Raw genomic sequence first — 15,503 nt, 5'->3', positions numbered from 1 at the left:
ATCTCACATGCTAGTAAAGTAATGCTCAAAATTCTCCAAGCCAGGCTTCAACCATATGTGAACCATGACTTTCAGACATTCAAGTTGGTTTTAGAAAAGACAGAGGAACCAGAGATCAAATTGCCAACATCCGCTGGATCATTGAAAAAGCAAGAGAGTTTCAGAAAAACATCTATTTCTGCTTTATTGACTATGCCAAAGCCTTTGACTGTGTGGATCACAATAAACTCTGGAAAATTCTGAAAGAGATGGGAATACCAGACCACCTGACCTGCCTCCTGAGAAATCTCTATGCGGGCCAAGAAGCAACAGTTAGAACAGGACATGGAACAACAGACTGGTTCCAAACAGGGAAAAGAGTACATCAAGGCTGTATATTGTCACCCTGCTTATTTAACTTTTTTGCAGAGTACATCATGAGAAATGCTGAGCTGGAGGTAGCACAGGCTGGAATCAAGATTGCCGGGAGAAATATCAATAACCTCAGATATGCAGATGACACCACCCTTATGGCAGAAAGTGAAGAACTAAAGAGCCTCTTGATGAAAGTAAAAGAGGAGAGTGAAAAAGTTGGCTTAAAGCTCAACACTCAGAAAACGAAGATCATGGCATCTGGTCCTATCACTTCATGGCAAATAGATGGGGAAACAGTGGAAACAGTGTCAGACTTTATTTTTCTGGGCTCCAAAGTCACTGCAGATGGTGACTGCAGCCGTGAAATTAAAAGATGCTTACTCCTTGGAAGGAAAGTTATGACCAACTTAGACAGCATATTGAAAAGCAGAGACATTACTTTTCCAACAAAGGTCCTTCTAGTCAAGGCTATGGTTTTTCCAGTAGTCATGTGTGGATGTGAGAGTTGAACTATAAAGAAAGCTAAGCACCAAAGATTTGATGCTTTTGAACTGTGATATTGGACTGCAAGGAGATCCAAATGGCCCATCATAAAGGAAATCAGTCCTGAATATTCATTGGAAGGATGCTGAAGCTCCAGTACTTTGGCCACCTAACATGAAGAACTGACTCATTAGAAAAGACCCTGATGCTGGGAATGATTGAAGGCAGGAAGAAAAGGGGATGTCAGAGGATGGATAGCATCCTCAACTCTATGATCATGAATTTGAGCAAGCTGCAGGGGATAGTGAAGCATGCTGCAGTCCATGGGGTTGCCAAGATTTGGACACAACTAAGCAATTGAACAACAACAACAACATCACGTCGGTAGAATTTAATACTGAATGATCTTTTAAGAGTGAGGGTCATCTTTGTAGGATGCTAGTGAATCAGCATATTATTTGACACGTGGTAAGTAAAGCGGGAGGGTTTCCTGGTAGCACTAGTGGTAAAGAGCCCATCTGACAATGCAGGAGAAATAAAAGACATGGGTTCAATCCCTGGGTTGGGAAGATCCCCTGGAGGCGGGCATGGCAACTCACTCCACTATTCTTGCCTGGAGAATCCCCATGGACAGAGGAGCCTGGAGGTTTACAGTTCATAGAGCTGAAGGAAGTCAGACACAATGGAAGCAAGCTGGCATACAAGTGCACAAGTAAAGCCTTTCCTGTCAAACTTTACCATGCAGTAACCAAATGATGAGGAAAGTTTTCCATAATAATATGATCCCAACTAGTAATACAGAGGAAAAACCGAATTAGAATATCACCACCTGACATCCCCTAATTATTAACAAATACAGGCATTGAGAACTAATGACAGCTAAACTGTAAAAAGAGAAAGAAAATGACAATATGGGACTCCTCATTCAAGTAGCCTAACCAAAAGTTAACCCAAATCATATCACACCAAGAGGTGCAACTACCAATTCACAGGAAATTCAAAAGTCTGAAGGATGAGTTAAGTTGATTATTTAGCAGGGGCAAAGAAAGGATTGGATTCATCTGAAATGACATGAGCAGTTTTGATAAGAAGGTAACATTTGAGTTAGACTCTGAATAGTAATTGTAATTTAAAAACAAGACAGGACTTAAAGGGGTGTTTCATGTTAAGGGAACAATCTGAGCAAAGACAAAGAGAATGTGATATATTTGTGAGAAGGCCAATTTTCTTGGTGGCTGAGGAACAATCTTAGCAGAATAGTGTAACCTTGCTTGAAAGTGAAGTTGGGAAGCGTGTGTGTGTGTGTGTGTGTGTTTCTAATCTGTACTTTCTAAATTTTCTAAAATGAACAAAGAATTGTTATGTAATTATATTTATATACTTACATAAATTCAAGTTCTTTTTAATGTAGTTAAATAGAGGTCAAGCAGTGTAAGACTTCAGATACCATGATTAAGTTATTTTACTTTCCCCTCACCAGTCCTGGTTGTGTAACAAAAGATACACTTGGCTGCAACTCTGTTCCATTAAATGTCGGTGCTAAGGTTGTCACCAGTCATAAATTTTAGAAAAAAATTAAGTGGCTTTGTCAGGAATCTGAAAATCATTACCATTACTGAAATGTTCAATTCAAAGCCCAGTTTGAGAAATACAAAATCTTACTTTATCTTCAGGGAAGTCTTCCAAGCATACTTAATGTTGATGCCAATAAATTTTACAATACACTGTGACCATAAACAGGGTAAATACAATTTGGTATAGGCTCCAATTAAGACAGATATTGGAGCTAAAACTTGACTTCCAAACTCTTTTTCATTCTGCAGGTTGAGGACAATTTAAACGTTTGGACCACTGCACATAGTGAATGTGTAGTTTTAAAAGTGAACATATTCTAATAAAGCATATTTTATTTTATATATTCCCAAAAAATAAAATAAAACTTGAAGATTGATAGAACATGATGAACTAGTCAAATGGAATGATCAAAGACAAACATGTCTCAGAGGACAAACTCAGAGGATGAAAATAGAAGTAATGATCAGCTAAAAAGAGAGATAATTTAAAAGACTTGAGAAAGACAAGGACTTAAAAAAAGCGCAAGGCCCTTGGTCTCTGGTTGCTGGCAGAGGGAAGCTAAGACAGGGCTCCTGGAGCCAAAGCAGATCTGCTTACTGTTACCCAAACTGGCTAAGAGCAGATACTCTTCAAGGGGTAAGAACAACTTATAGCTGAAAAATGGACCTAAGATATGTTCAAAGAAATGGTGTCCAGCCCAAGAATAGTGTTTAAGTCAAGAAACCTGGGACTCCCCTGCTGCTCTAGTAGTTAAGATTCCATGCTTCCACTGCAGGGGATATGGTTTCCATCCTGGGAAGGGAAACTGAGAAATCTCATGCCATAGTACAAAAAAATAAATAAATAAAACCTAGGTCCTAGGAGGTGTCAGCAATATGGAAAAACAGGATAGGGACCTCAAAAGGAGACAAAAGAGATCACTGAAAGTTTTGAGGCCAGAAAGGACGCCAAGAGCTTATTCTTACTGGGTTTTTCTGTAAGGGAAGCAATTATGCTGATACAAAGAGGCAATGCCAGATTAAACTCTTACATTTTTACCATAACATGTTTCACTTTGGGAAAAGCCACCCCAATTTTGTGCTTTTTCCACTTTTCTTACTCTCATCAATCAACAGAAACTTGATGCCAAGTAACTAACATGTATCTGTATTTCTCCATGCATATGTTATTTGTGTAATATGAAATTATTCATGGATATTTGCAGTGTATTTCCTGTTGAGGGCACCATACATTCATTCATCCAACAAATATTAATTGGGTACATACTCTGTGTAAGCTCTGTTGTAACTATTGGGTGTGGAGTGGCGAGTAAAGCAGGTTTGCCCTCTGCTCTTATGGAACAAATTGCAGTTGAGAGGTGTGAACATTAAATAAATAAGATGGTGACAAATTCAAGGTAGAGAATTGGAACGATGGGGTGTGACCGTTTCTGACTGAATGACAACTTTATGTTGGAGTGGTTAGGAAAGATCTTTAAAGAGATGGCATTCAAGCTGCATCCTGAATTATAAGAAACATCCAGCTAAACAAGTAGGATTCAGTGTCTAGATGAAAGATAAGGAATTAAACAAAATTAGGTCTTGTGATCTGATACCTTGGAAAATGTTTTGGGAAAACCACAGGTGTTTGAGTCAAATCTCATGTGTATTTTGAGCTCCTCTTTTCAGAAGTGTCTCTCAAAGAAAAATGACCAGAGGGAGATATTTAAAGTTTGGAATCTTCCCTAAGAGAGAAGTATCAAGAGTGACTACTAACTTGAAAAGAAAATGTAGATTTCTGCACAGCAAAAGGGGTGACGCCATCATGTTTTTATTGCACAAGGTGAATTTGATGTTGCTAACATCCCCCGCGTGCCCAGATGAAATAAATGAGAAATGCAGGAGATGAAGGTACAAATCCAATTTCCCTTTTGCAACAAGACAGAATCAGGAAGACAGTCTTTGCTGCTTTCTTCATTTGAAAACTCATCCATATTTTATCTTCCTTCATAAACAATGTTTAGATAAACCTGGCGAATAATGGTGTTGAAATTTTGAAGGTCATCTTGATGTATACCCCTTGCTTCCGGCAGGATCACATTCATGCCCACCCAAGAAGCTGTCTTCTTTTCTGTCAGGTTTTGTTTCGGATAATGTTTATTTTTTCCAGGGGGGAGTTGGGTAGGCAGGAGAGTAATGAAGAGCATGTTTATCTTAAAAGCACAAGTAGAGTTATTTTAATGCAGGAGCCCTCCTCTCCCTGTTATACCAGGGGCAGAGTATTCTTCTAATGCCTCATACACTTACTTTCAGCTCTAAATGTATTTGTGCAAATCTCATGAATCATCAAGGCTTTTGAAAATATTTATAGGGAGAGAAACTCTACCCTTTTCATTAGAGTGAGTAAAACTCACATTTGTATCTCGCTATTGTTTAAGGAGAACAATGGATGGGTGGATGAAAGAGAATGTCAGCTGGATCAACAAACAGCTGTTCCAACAGAAGTCCTGTTACCCTATACAGCAGAGCAGTATTAATTGCTGCCTTCCCTGGAGTCTCTAAAGATGCTCGGTCAGCACATTGTACCCTGTTTCACTAAAATTCAGAAGTTAGGACTAAAATGAGACTTTCATCATCATGACCACTTCACCTCCAGAGAGACAGCTGTAGGCTTTTAAAGCTTTCTTTATTTGATCTCCCGAGAAGACTCCATCACATTCCAACTTAGTGTCCTCTTCAAATGGCCTAACTGAAACTTCTGCTGTTGCAGCATAACCAGGTGGCCTCGTGTCCAAATTCTGATGGAAGCAGGGCCTCTCGTTTTGTGTATGAGTATTTTGTTCAGTCGCTAAGTTGTGTCTGACACTTCGCAACCCCATGGACTGCAGCATGCCAGGTTTCCCTGTCCTTCACTATCTCCCAGAGTTTGCTCAGATTCTTGTCTATTGAGACGGTGATGGCATCTAACCATCTTATCCTCTGCTGCTTCCTTCTCCTTTTGCTTTCATTCATTTCATTAGGGTCTTTTCCAATGAGTCAGCTCTTTGTATCAAGTGGCCAAAGTATACACCCCTTGTAATATTCATAGGCCCTTAAAAGTTCTTATGAAGGTAGTACGGTATTGGGTAAAGGTTATAGGAATTGGACTCAGTTCTGGGTGAAAATCTTGGCTCTACCATTGACTAATTGGACGATCAACTTAGAGATCCAGTTAACTTTCCCAAAGGTTGTTGTCAGGATCAAATGTGACAATGCCTAAGTCATTTATAGAAATGTGCCTAACCCATATTAGATGCCAATATTTGTTACTGTCTAGCCACTTTTTTCCTTTTCCAATGGGTGTTTTTCAAGCTCTTAATCTGTTGTTTAAGTCATAGAATATAGATAGAAGTTCAGTCATCTAAGAATTATAAATGATCCAGATAACTTTATGTTTCATTACCAATTCACATATGTTTTGATCTACGAATTCTTTTCTGGAATCTTCTTAAAGCTTATCCTGCATAATATATATTCAGAGTTTATTTTTCTTTTCTTTACATATTAATTATAAATTGTATTAAATCACATCTTCAGTTCAGTTCAGTCACTCAGTCATGTCTGACTCTTTGCAACCCCATGAATTGTAGCACGCCAGGCCTCCCTGTCCATCACCAACTCCCAGAGTTCACTCAAACTCATGCCCATCAAGTTGGTGATGCCATCCAGCCATCTCATCCTCTGTCGTCCCCTTCTCCTCCTGCCCCTAATCCCTCCCAGCATCACAGTCTTTTCCAATGAGTCAACTCTTCGCATGAGGTGGCCAAAGTACTGGAGTTTCAGCTTTAGCATCAGTCCTTCCAAAGAAATCCCAGGGCTGATCTCCTTCAGAATGGACTGGTTGGATCTCCTTGCAGTCCAAGGGACTCTCAAGAGTCTTCTCCAACACCACACTTCAAAAGCATCAATTCTTTGGCACTCAGCTTTGTTCACAGTCCAACTCTCACATCCATACATGACCGTTAGAAAAACTATAGCCTTGAATAGAAGGACCTTTGTTGGCAAAGTAATGTCTCTGCTTTTGAATGTGCTATCTAGGTTGGTCATAACTTTCCTTCCAAGGAGTAAGCGTCTTTTAATTTTATGGCTGCAATCACCATCTGCAGTGATTTTGGAGCCCAAAAAAATAAAGTCTGACACTGTTTCCACTGTTTCCCCATCTATTTGCCATAAAGTGGTGGGACCAGATGCCATGATCTTGGTTTTCTGAATGTTGAGCTTTAAGCCAACTTTTTTACTCTTTACTTTCACTTTTATCAAGAGGGTCTTTAGTTCCTCTTCACTTTCTGCCATAAGGGTGGTGTCATCTGCATATCTGAGGTTATTGATATTTCTCCCAGCAATCTTGATGCCAGCTTGTGCTTCTTCCAGCCCAGCGTTTCTCATGATGTACTCTGCACAGAAGTTAAATAAGCAGGGTGACAATATACAGCCTTGACGGACTCCTTTTCCTATTTGGAACCAGTCTGTTGTTCCATGTCCAGTTCTAACTGTTGCTTCCTGACCTGCATATAGGTTTCTCAAGAGGCAGGTCAGGTGGTCCGGTATTCCCCTCTCTTTCAGAATTTCCCACAGTTTATTGTGATCCACACAGTCATTGGCTTTGGCATAGTCACATCTTCACATTTCTCAAATTCCTAAGATATTTTAAATAAAAATCCTTTGGAGTCAGGCAAAATATTATTGGCTATAACAGTATTGCTGGTCACCATTCTGTCACCTAGATTATAAACTAAACAAAAATAAATAAGGTCATCAAGTATAAATTTGGGGAGTAGAACACAATATATTCTGTGGACATATTGCCTGGCAGACCAAGTTTTCTTCTACTTGTCTCTAATGAGTCATGTCACACTTTTTTTTTTTTCGCTTGCCTCTAGTGTACCAGGCACTGCGGCAAGAAACTTGAATGACATATTCTTGTAGACTTCAACTTTAAGGGGAAGGAAACATTGCACGTTGTAAGTTACAACACCATTTGGCAGATGTTAAAGCAGATGTACAAGCAAAGTGTCAAGAAGAGTTGAGATGGGATATTTGAGACAGTCTAGATGCCGCCTAGTATAATGGATTTACCAGCTGCAAGATTCTAGGCTATCAGTCCACACCTGTGTGGTTCCTTAGCCTCCTCATTGATGAAGTGGAAGTGGAGATTTTTTGCATTGAGGAAATTATAACACTGAGGTATCAGGGTCTGTTATGGAGTCCTTTTCTTTCCAGGGATCCTAGATCCCTGATAAGAGGGAGAAATTTCAAACAACTATCACCCACATGTTATGATTCAAGCATATCTGAGTCTCTAGTTTCTGACCTGAGGATAAACTGCAAATACTACACCATGATTTAACAGCTCTCCACTACATTCTTCTATTGATATGTTCCTCTCCTGCCACATATTTTAAAAAGTCTTTTGGCCATGATGTGTGGCATGTGGGATTGTAGTTTCCTGATCAGAGATTGAACTTGAGCCCCTTGCACTGGCAGCGTTGAGTCTTAACCACTGGATCCCCAGGAAGCCCCTCTCCTGCCTCATGATTCGCTACTTTCCCCAAATAAAGAAGGAAGAAAAAACATTCTAATCAGAGGGAGAACATATGGAAATAAAGTCTCAGAGACATGAAAAGTTGTGGCTTATTAAGAAGTATTTGGAAGTTTAAGGTAGTTGGAGAAGATAGGAGCCATGTAAAGAGCAGCAAGAGGTGGTCCAAAGAGGTAGGCTGAGGTGAGATATGATATCAAAATAAAGAAGGAGACAATTTTCTAGGCAACAGAAAATTAAAAGAGAGACCTGATCCCTCAATTCTTGTTTTATTTTAGATAGAGCCAAGTTCTCATAAGATTTTTTTTTTTTAAGATTATTCTGATAGTGTTGGGGAAGGTGAACTGGAAGGGTTAACAGGTGGAGGCTGAGAGGTCAGACAGTCAACTATGGCAGAGCTCCAGGTGAGGTGTGATGAAGATTTGATGAAACTCTATGCTAAATTAATCTCCTTATCACAGGGCTAAATGATGAAGTGTTTAGCAATTGTGTGCAACCACCAACTTAACGTTATAATTGGTCATAAGAACATATCTTAGAAATGCAGGTTTGGGAGAGACCAGAAAATATGTTCCCTCCAACTTGCCATGTCATCTTTGGGGAAGATGACATGGGGAAACCAGTCTTCAGAACCCAATTCTTGGGTTCAATGTGACTGCCTAAATGTACTGTCCAAATATCCAAGGATGATACATAACTGATTAAATCTTGTAATAACCCCTTTGACTATTATGTTATCCTGGAGAGCCCTACTCCATTCATCTCTGAACAATAGGGCTGAATCCAGTGATACTATAACCCCCAGCTCAGTTTTAAGTGCTCTATACTTTGCTAGCAAATTGCCTTCACACAGACTCTGAAACCAACACCAGTTTTAACCCTATTACAGTCTATTGTGGAGGCTCTGTTAGCTTCACTTGTTTTACAGTGGATGACTGTTATACACCATGGGACTCCAGAACCTGGAACTCCTTTCAGATAAAGAAATATAACCTAAGGTGTCTGCCTTATTCAAAGCTCTGTCAGCCACTGATAAAGCTAAGAGGATATACAGACCATCACAGTCATTTCACTTCCCCTGAAGTAGGTCTAATGTTATCTGACAATAGGCTACTGGGATTAGACCGTAGATAGCCGGCTGCAATGGTCTATCTTCGCCCTGGCCCAGTCAGAACCTTGTTTGGCAGTTTAAACACCAGTGGTGTCAGAGCATTGTGTGAGTCTATTAAGATTTACCAAGATATTTACACTTTGCTATCTATTAAAATGAAAGCTTTCTTTTTTTAACCTTTCCCTCTGTTTATCTGACATTCTCCCCCAATAAAGCACCTACGCACTCCTTGGGAACAAATGTCGATTTAACATTTTCCACTACTAAGCTTCATGACAGCTATAGATATCTGTTGGCAGGTAACGTTAACATTTCAGCAGCACTTTAGGATATTTTCTCAAGGAGCAGTTGGTGGAAGTGAAAAGGAAGCAATATACTTTTTTTTTAATTGGGGTATAGTTGGTTTACAATGTTGTGTTAGTCTCTGCTGTACGATGAAGTGAATCAGCTATATGTATGCATGTATTCTCTCCCTCTTGGACCTCCCTCCCATCCTTCCCGCATCCCACCCTGCTAGGTCACCACCAAGCCACAAGCTGAGCTCCCTTTACTGTACATCAGGTTTGCATCAGCTATCTGCTTTACACATGGTGGACATAAACCCTGAGAAAACAATATACTTTTCAGTAAGCAGTCTGTACCTAACTGTCTACATTACTCTCTCTCTCTCTTGTCTCTTTTCTCTTCTGGGATGTTTCCCAGGCTATGTTTATTGTGAGTACTACTGTTTACAATTTAAAATGAAGCATATACTTATTACAGAAGATCTGGGGGAGAATACAGAAACCTAGGAAGATCAAGAGCAAACTGATCTCTAATAAATCAATAATCATTGCTTTGGAACTGTTTCACATAGTGTTTTTTTTCTATGAATAAAATTTTAGAATTCTGTTGGATTTTAATTTGTTTTATATGTGTTTTGTATTGATAGGATCTATAGTAACTTGTTGCTTGCCAGATGGCTCAGTGGTGGAGAATCTACCTCCCAATTCAAGAGATGCAAGAGAAACAGGTTCAATCCCTGGGTTAGGAAGATCCCCTGGAGTAGGAAATGGCAACCTGCTCCAGTATTCTTTCCTAGAAAATTCCATGGGTAGAGGAGCCTGACAGACTGCAATCCATGGGATCACAAAAAGTTGGACCCAACTGAGCCACATATAGACACACACACACACACACACACACACACACACACACACACACTCACACACGCATACTAACTTGTTATAGTCAGGAATCTTGGTTGCTAATGACAAAAATCCAAATCAAATAAGCTTAATAAAGATATGTTATGGAAAAAAAAGAAGGAAAAGCTTCATTCATGTAACTTAGAAGAACAAAGGTAGATGAGATGTTTTTCTCAATGATTACAAATAGGAAAAGCTCACATAAGGTGAAAAGATTAAGAGTCACAAGTGCATGCTCATTTCAGTCGTGTCCAACTCTTTGAAACCCTATGGACTGTAGCTCTCCAGGCTCCTCTGTCCATGGGATTCTCCATGTAGGAATACTGGAGTGAGTAGCCATTTCCTTCTACAGAGTATCCTCCCGACCCAGGGATTGAACCCAGGTCTCCTGCATTGCAGGCAGATTCTTTTCTGGTGAGCTAGCAGAGATGAATCAAAATTTATATACCCATTGATGTATTACTGGAGATTTAGGTTTGTTTTCATTCTTTTACCATTCTAAATAATGCTACTTAGAAATTTAAAAGTTTTCTATATTTAGAATTATATAAGACCCATTTTTAGAAATAGAATTACTGGTTCAAAGAGTAGAAGACACTGAATATTAGGCCCCTGAATACTACTGAAACAGTATTAGGGATGCATTTTCCTACTGCTGGCTGGGCCAGCTGGTTTATCTTACTGTTAATTATCCAATGGTCTGCTGTAGCAGCTTATGTATTTACAGTTGCTAGCACTAAGCTCAGTGTCTTATGTATGAAATCCATTCAACAAATGCTTCTCAATGACGAACAGGAAGATGCTGGTGCTGAGAGTTCAGGGATTTTTCTAATTAATCTGTATTTAGGATGAAGGCATAAAAAGGAAATTCCTCTTATACACAAGCAGTACACTAATGACAAATGGTTGGGAGAGTAAAGTAACAGACCTCACTCATTGAATAAAAAGGGTAATTTAAGTTTTACCTGCCTGTCTGCTGTTTGCAGAAGCTTAACCTATTCCATGTGTCCAAAAGAGATTATGCAAACTTCCTCATGAAAAGCCATTTGATGTATATGGTGGAAAGAACTCCAGCTCTGGAGAGACTTAATCTCCAGTAGAGGCTCATAACCGCCACAGGTGTTAGTTTCCTTATTCGATCTATAGAGCCAAGAGTGCCTGCCATAGCTGCCTCTCAGGGCTGCTGTACAGAATGAATAGGTAATGTGCGAGGAAATTCTTTGTAAAGTGTAAAATTCTGCACAAATAAATTATTCTCACCATTATTATTGCAAGCTCAGAGTTGCTCTTAAATGATTTGAAGTTGTAGATCTCTTTGAAATGCAATTCAAGTTATGAGCTCTCGTTCTCCCCTCAAAAAAAGGAGGCACATACTTTAATTATATACAATTTCATTATATACAATTATATAAAATTATGTACAATTTCAGGCCATTTATGAAATTCTCAAACCAACAGTACATGAAAATAAAACATGAAATGCTCTCCCTGCTCACAAGCTACTTGAACTCTAGTTAGACAGACATATGTTTTAAAGATGAGAGAGAGGCAAACACAATGTGGTCATTATGGATGATTGCAAAGAAGAGTCATCTCTGGATATCTAAAGCCGTGTAGAAAGTCACCATGGAGACTTCCATCATGTGGGATGGTTCCTGACAAAGGGCAAATGAGGTGCTATGTGGTACACAACAGCAGTCATGAAACATATTGGGTTGGCCAAAAAGTTTGTCTGGGTTTTTCATAACATCTTATGAAAAAACTCAAACATTTGGCCCACCCAATACATACCCTATTATGTCCAGGCAATATGCGGAGTCTTGGACACATAATTTAAATGAATTAAACATATTTGTTAATCTTAAGAAGCTCCTGAGAGTGAAAAGTGAAAGTCACTCAATTGTGTCCAACTCTTTGTGATGCCATGGACTGTATACTCCATGGAATTCTCCAGGCCAGAATATTGGAGTGGGTAGCTATTCCCTTCTCCAGGGCATCCTCCCAACCCAAGAATCAAACCCAGGTCTCCCACATTGCAGATGGACTCTACCAGCTGAGCCACAAGGGAAGCCCAAGAATACTGGAGTGGGTAGCCTATTCCTTCTCCAGGGGATCTTCCCAACCCAGGAATCGAACGGGGGTCTCCTACATTGCAGGTGGATTATTTACCAACTGAGCTACAAGGAAGTCCCTAAGAAGTTCATGCTATAGAAAAAATATAAATAGAGTACAAATAAAGAGAATGTGGTAAGAAGTTTAGTACTTTTTCTAGGTCTTAGGAAGCATTACTATGAACAAAGATAGTGGAAGTGATGGAATTTCAGCTAAGCTATTTAAAATCCTAAAAGACTATGCTATTAAAGCGCTGTACTCAATATTGTCAGCAAATTTGGGAAACTCAGTGGTGGCCACAGGATTGGGAGGTCAATTTTCTTTCCAATCTCAAAGAAGGGCAATGCCAAAGAATGTTCAAACAACTGGACAATTGTGCTCATTTAACATGCTAGCAAGATTATGCTCAAAATCCTTCAAGCTAGGTTTCAGCAGTACATGAACTGAGAACTTCAGATGTATAAGCTGGGTTTTGAAGAGGCAAAGGAACCAGAGATGGAATTGTCAACATTTACTGGCTTATGGAGAAAGCAAAGGAGTTCCAGAAAACATCTACTTCTATTTCATTGACTGTGCTAAATTCTTTGACTATGTTAATCACAACAAACTGTGGGAAAATTCTTAGAGAGATGGGAGTACCAGACCACCTTACCCATCTCCTGAGAAGGTCAAGAAGGTCTCCTGTAATGCAGGTCAAGAAACAACAGTTAGAACTGGACATGGAGCAATGGGCTGGTTACAAATTGGGAAAGGAGTATGATACGGCTATATATTGTCACCCTGCTTATTCAACTTATATGCAGAATACATAATGTGAAATGCCAGACTGGATAACCACAAACTGGAATCAAAATTACCAGGAGAAATATCAACAAACTCAGATATGCAGATAATATCACTCTAATGGCAGAAAGTAAAGAGGAACTAAAGAGCTTCTTGATGAAGGTGAAATAAGAGAGTGAAAAGCTGGCTTAAAACTCAACATTCAAAAAACTAAGATCATGTGCTGTCTTAATCACCACACCTGCACAGGGCTGGGCTCAAGTTAATTGTGTCAAATCAAACAAGGGATTAATCAGCTCATTTCCTTACATACATTGATAGATAGAAAGAGGAGTTGAGTTAGGCATCAGAGATCTTACAGATTTCTTAGACAATGTAGAGATGATATAATGCATTATGACAAATAAGAGTAGCTAAATAATTAATATAGACATACAGATAATAGTACAGGTATTTAGCATGTATAGTCTGCTTTTAGGCTTCCCTCATAGCTCAGTTCATAAAGAATCTGCCTGCAATGCAGGAGACCCCGGTTCCATTCCTGGGTCAGGAAGATCCCCTGGAGAAGGGATAGGCTAAAAAAAAAAAAAAACTAAGATCATGGCATCTAGTACCATCACTTCATTCCAAATAGATGGGAAAAAGTGGAAGCAGTGACAGATTTTATTTTCTTGGGCTCCAAAATCACTGCAGACAGTGACTGCAGCTATGAAATTAAAAGACATTTGCTCCTTGGAAGGAAAGCTATGACAAACCTAGACAGTGTATTAAAAAGCAGAGACATCACTTTGCTGTGAAGGTCAATATAGTCAAAGCTATGATTTTTTTCCAGTAGTCATGTACAGATGTGAGTTGGACCATAAAGAAGGCTGAGCACCAAAGAACAGATGCTTTCAAATTGTGGTGGTGAAGACTCTCGAGAGTCCCTTGGACTGAAAGGAGATCAAATTAATCAATTCTAAAGGATCTCAACCCTGAACATTCATGGGAAGGACTGGGGCTGAAGCTGAAGCTCCAAAATTTTGGCCACCTGATGCAAAGAGCTGACTCATTGGAAAAGACCCTGATGCTGGGAAAGATTAAAGGTAAAAGGAGGAGGTGGCAGAGAATGAGATAGTTAGATAGCATCACCAACTCAATGGAGATGAATTTGAGCAAATTCTGGGAGCTAGTGGAGGACAGAGGAGCCTTGCATGATGCAGTCCACGGGTTGCAAGGAGTCAGATACGACTTAGCAATTCAACAACAACTTTTTCTGGAAGGGTGAAAAAATGTTTTTGACAAAATGTGACTTGAGATTGGTTTAAAGTGTGCCTAGAATTTAAGTAGAGATAATAATATTTGGAAAGAAATAGGAGAAGCAAAACAGTATGTTACTATTACTGGATCATAATGCAATGCATGGCAAATGAGGCCATGTACAAAAGAGTGGACCTAGAGTACTTTTCTAAGGAAAAAGCACTTTACCCTGGAGATAAATCTAGACTTGCTTAAGGATAAGCATAACAAAATGTTTTATTAAAAACAGACTCCCAACTCCCATCTCCTAAGATTCTCTTTCAGAGGATGAGCAAGAATCTATAATTGTTTATCAGTGGCCTGGGAGAATTACTATTTCCAGGCAAGTTTAGAAAATAATACTGGAAGTAACAAATATTCAATGAGGGGTTTTAAGCTATAAAAAGGTATAATCAGCCCTGGAATTTGTAATCATTCCTTTGATGGCAGTGTGGGCAATTATTAGATGAAGTTTGAAGCAGAAAAGTATTCTGATGCTCCATAGTAACTCACTGCAAAATGGAATAGCTTTTTTAAGCCTTGCTTAATCCTCGTTGTGTCTATTCTTGCTTTATTCCTACTGGAGATAACCAATAACTGGTCATGATCCTCTTTCTCAAAGCTCATCATCTCATCATCTCACATCTAAACTTCCTTTTGAATTTCCTTTGGTCTTTGTGGACTTAGCCTCTATTTTCTAAATGCTTGATTTAAAAACCAATTTGCTTTGATTTTAAGAAGCATTTGCTTTAGCTTATGCTTTGGTCACCTCAGGTCTTCTCCACATTTACCCAGTTCTGGAGCTGATTTACAACACTAAACCAGTTTCTTAGATCGATTTGCATACTTTTTTATGGCTTGACAGTCTCTTTACACTCATGTCTCAAACAGCTAAGCAAGAATGATGACAGAGGTAACCAATTCCATCACTTATTCAGGGACTACTACATGCTGGACACTATGCTATGTTCTTGGAACACAAAGGTGAATAAACATGAAAGTTTATGCCTTTCTGGAGTCCATAGTGTAGGAGTGGGCGGAGCAAGAAATGAACAGAATTCCTC

At 39.2% G+C, this 15,503-nt stretch overlaps 1 long non-coding RNA gene across 5 annotated transcripts in view; it reads right to left on the bottom strand.

Moving 5' to 3' along the window:
- LOC147358353 (uncharacterized) overlaps positions 1-15,503 on the bottom strand; it is a 387,433-nt gene that overhangs the window by 159,275 nt on the left and 212,655 nt on the right. The gene's annotated exons all lie outside the window — the stretch shown is intronic.

This window comes from Bos grunniens, chromosome 15 (assembly GCF_055505025.1).
Source record: "Bos grunniens cultivar Pamir isolate PY7600 chromosome 15, Bosgru_T2T1.0, whole genome shotgun sequence".
NCBI lineage: Eukaryota > Metazoa > Chordata > Mammalia > Artiodactyla > Bovidae > Bos > Bos grunniens.
This window is presented reverse-complemented; position numbering and strand designations above follow the sequence as displayed.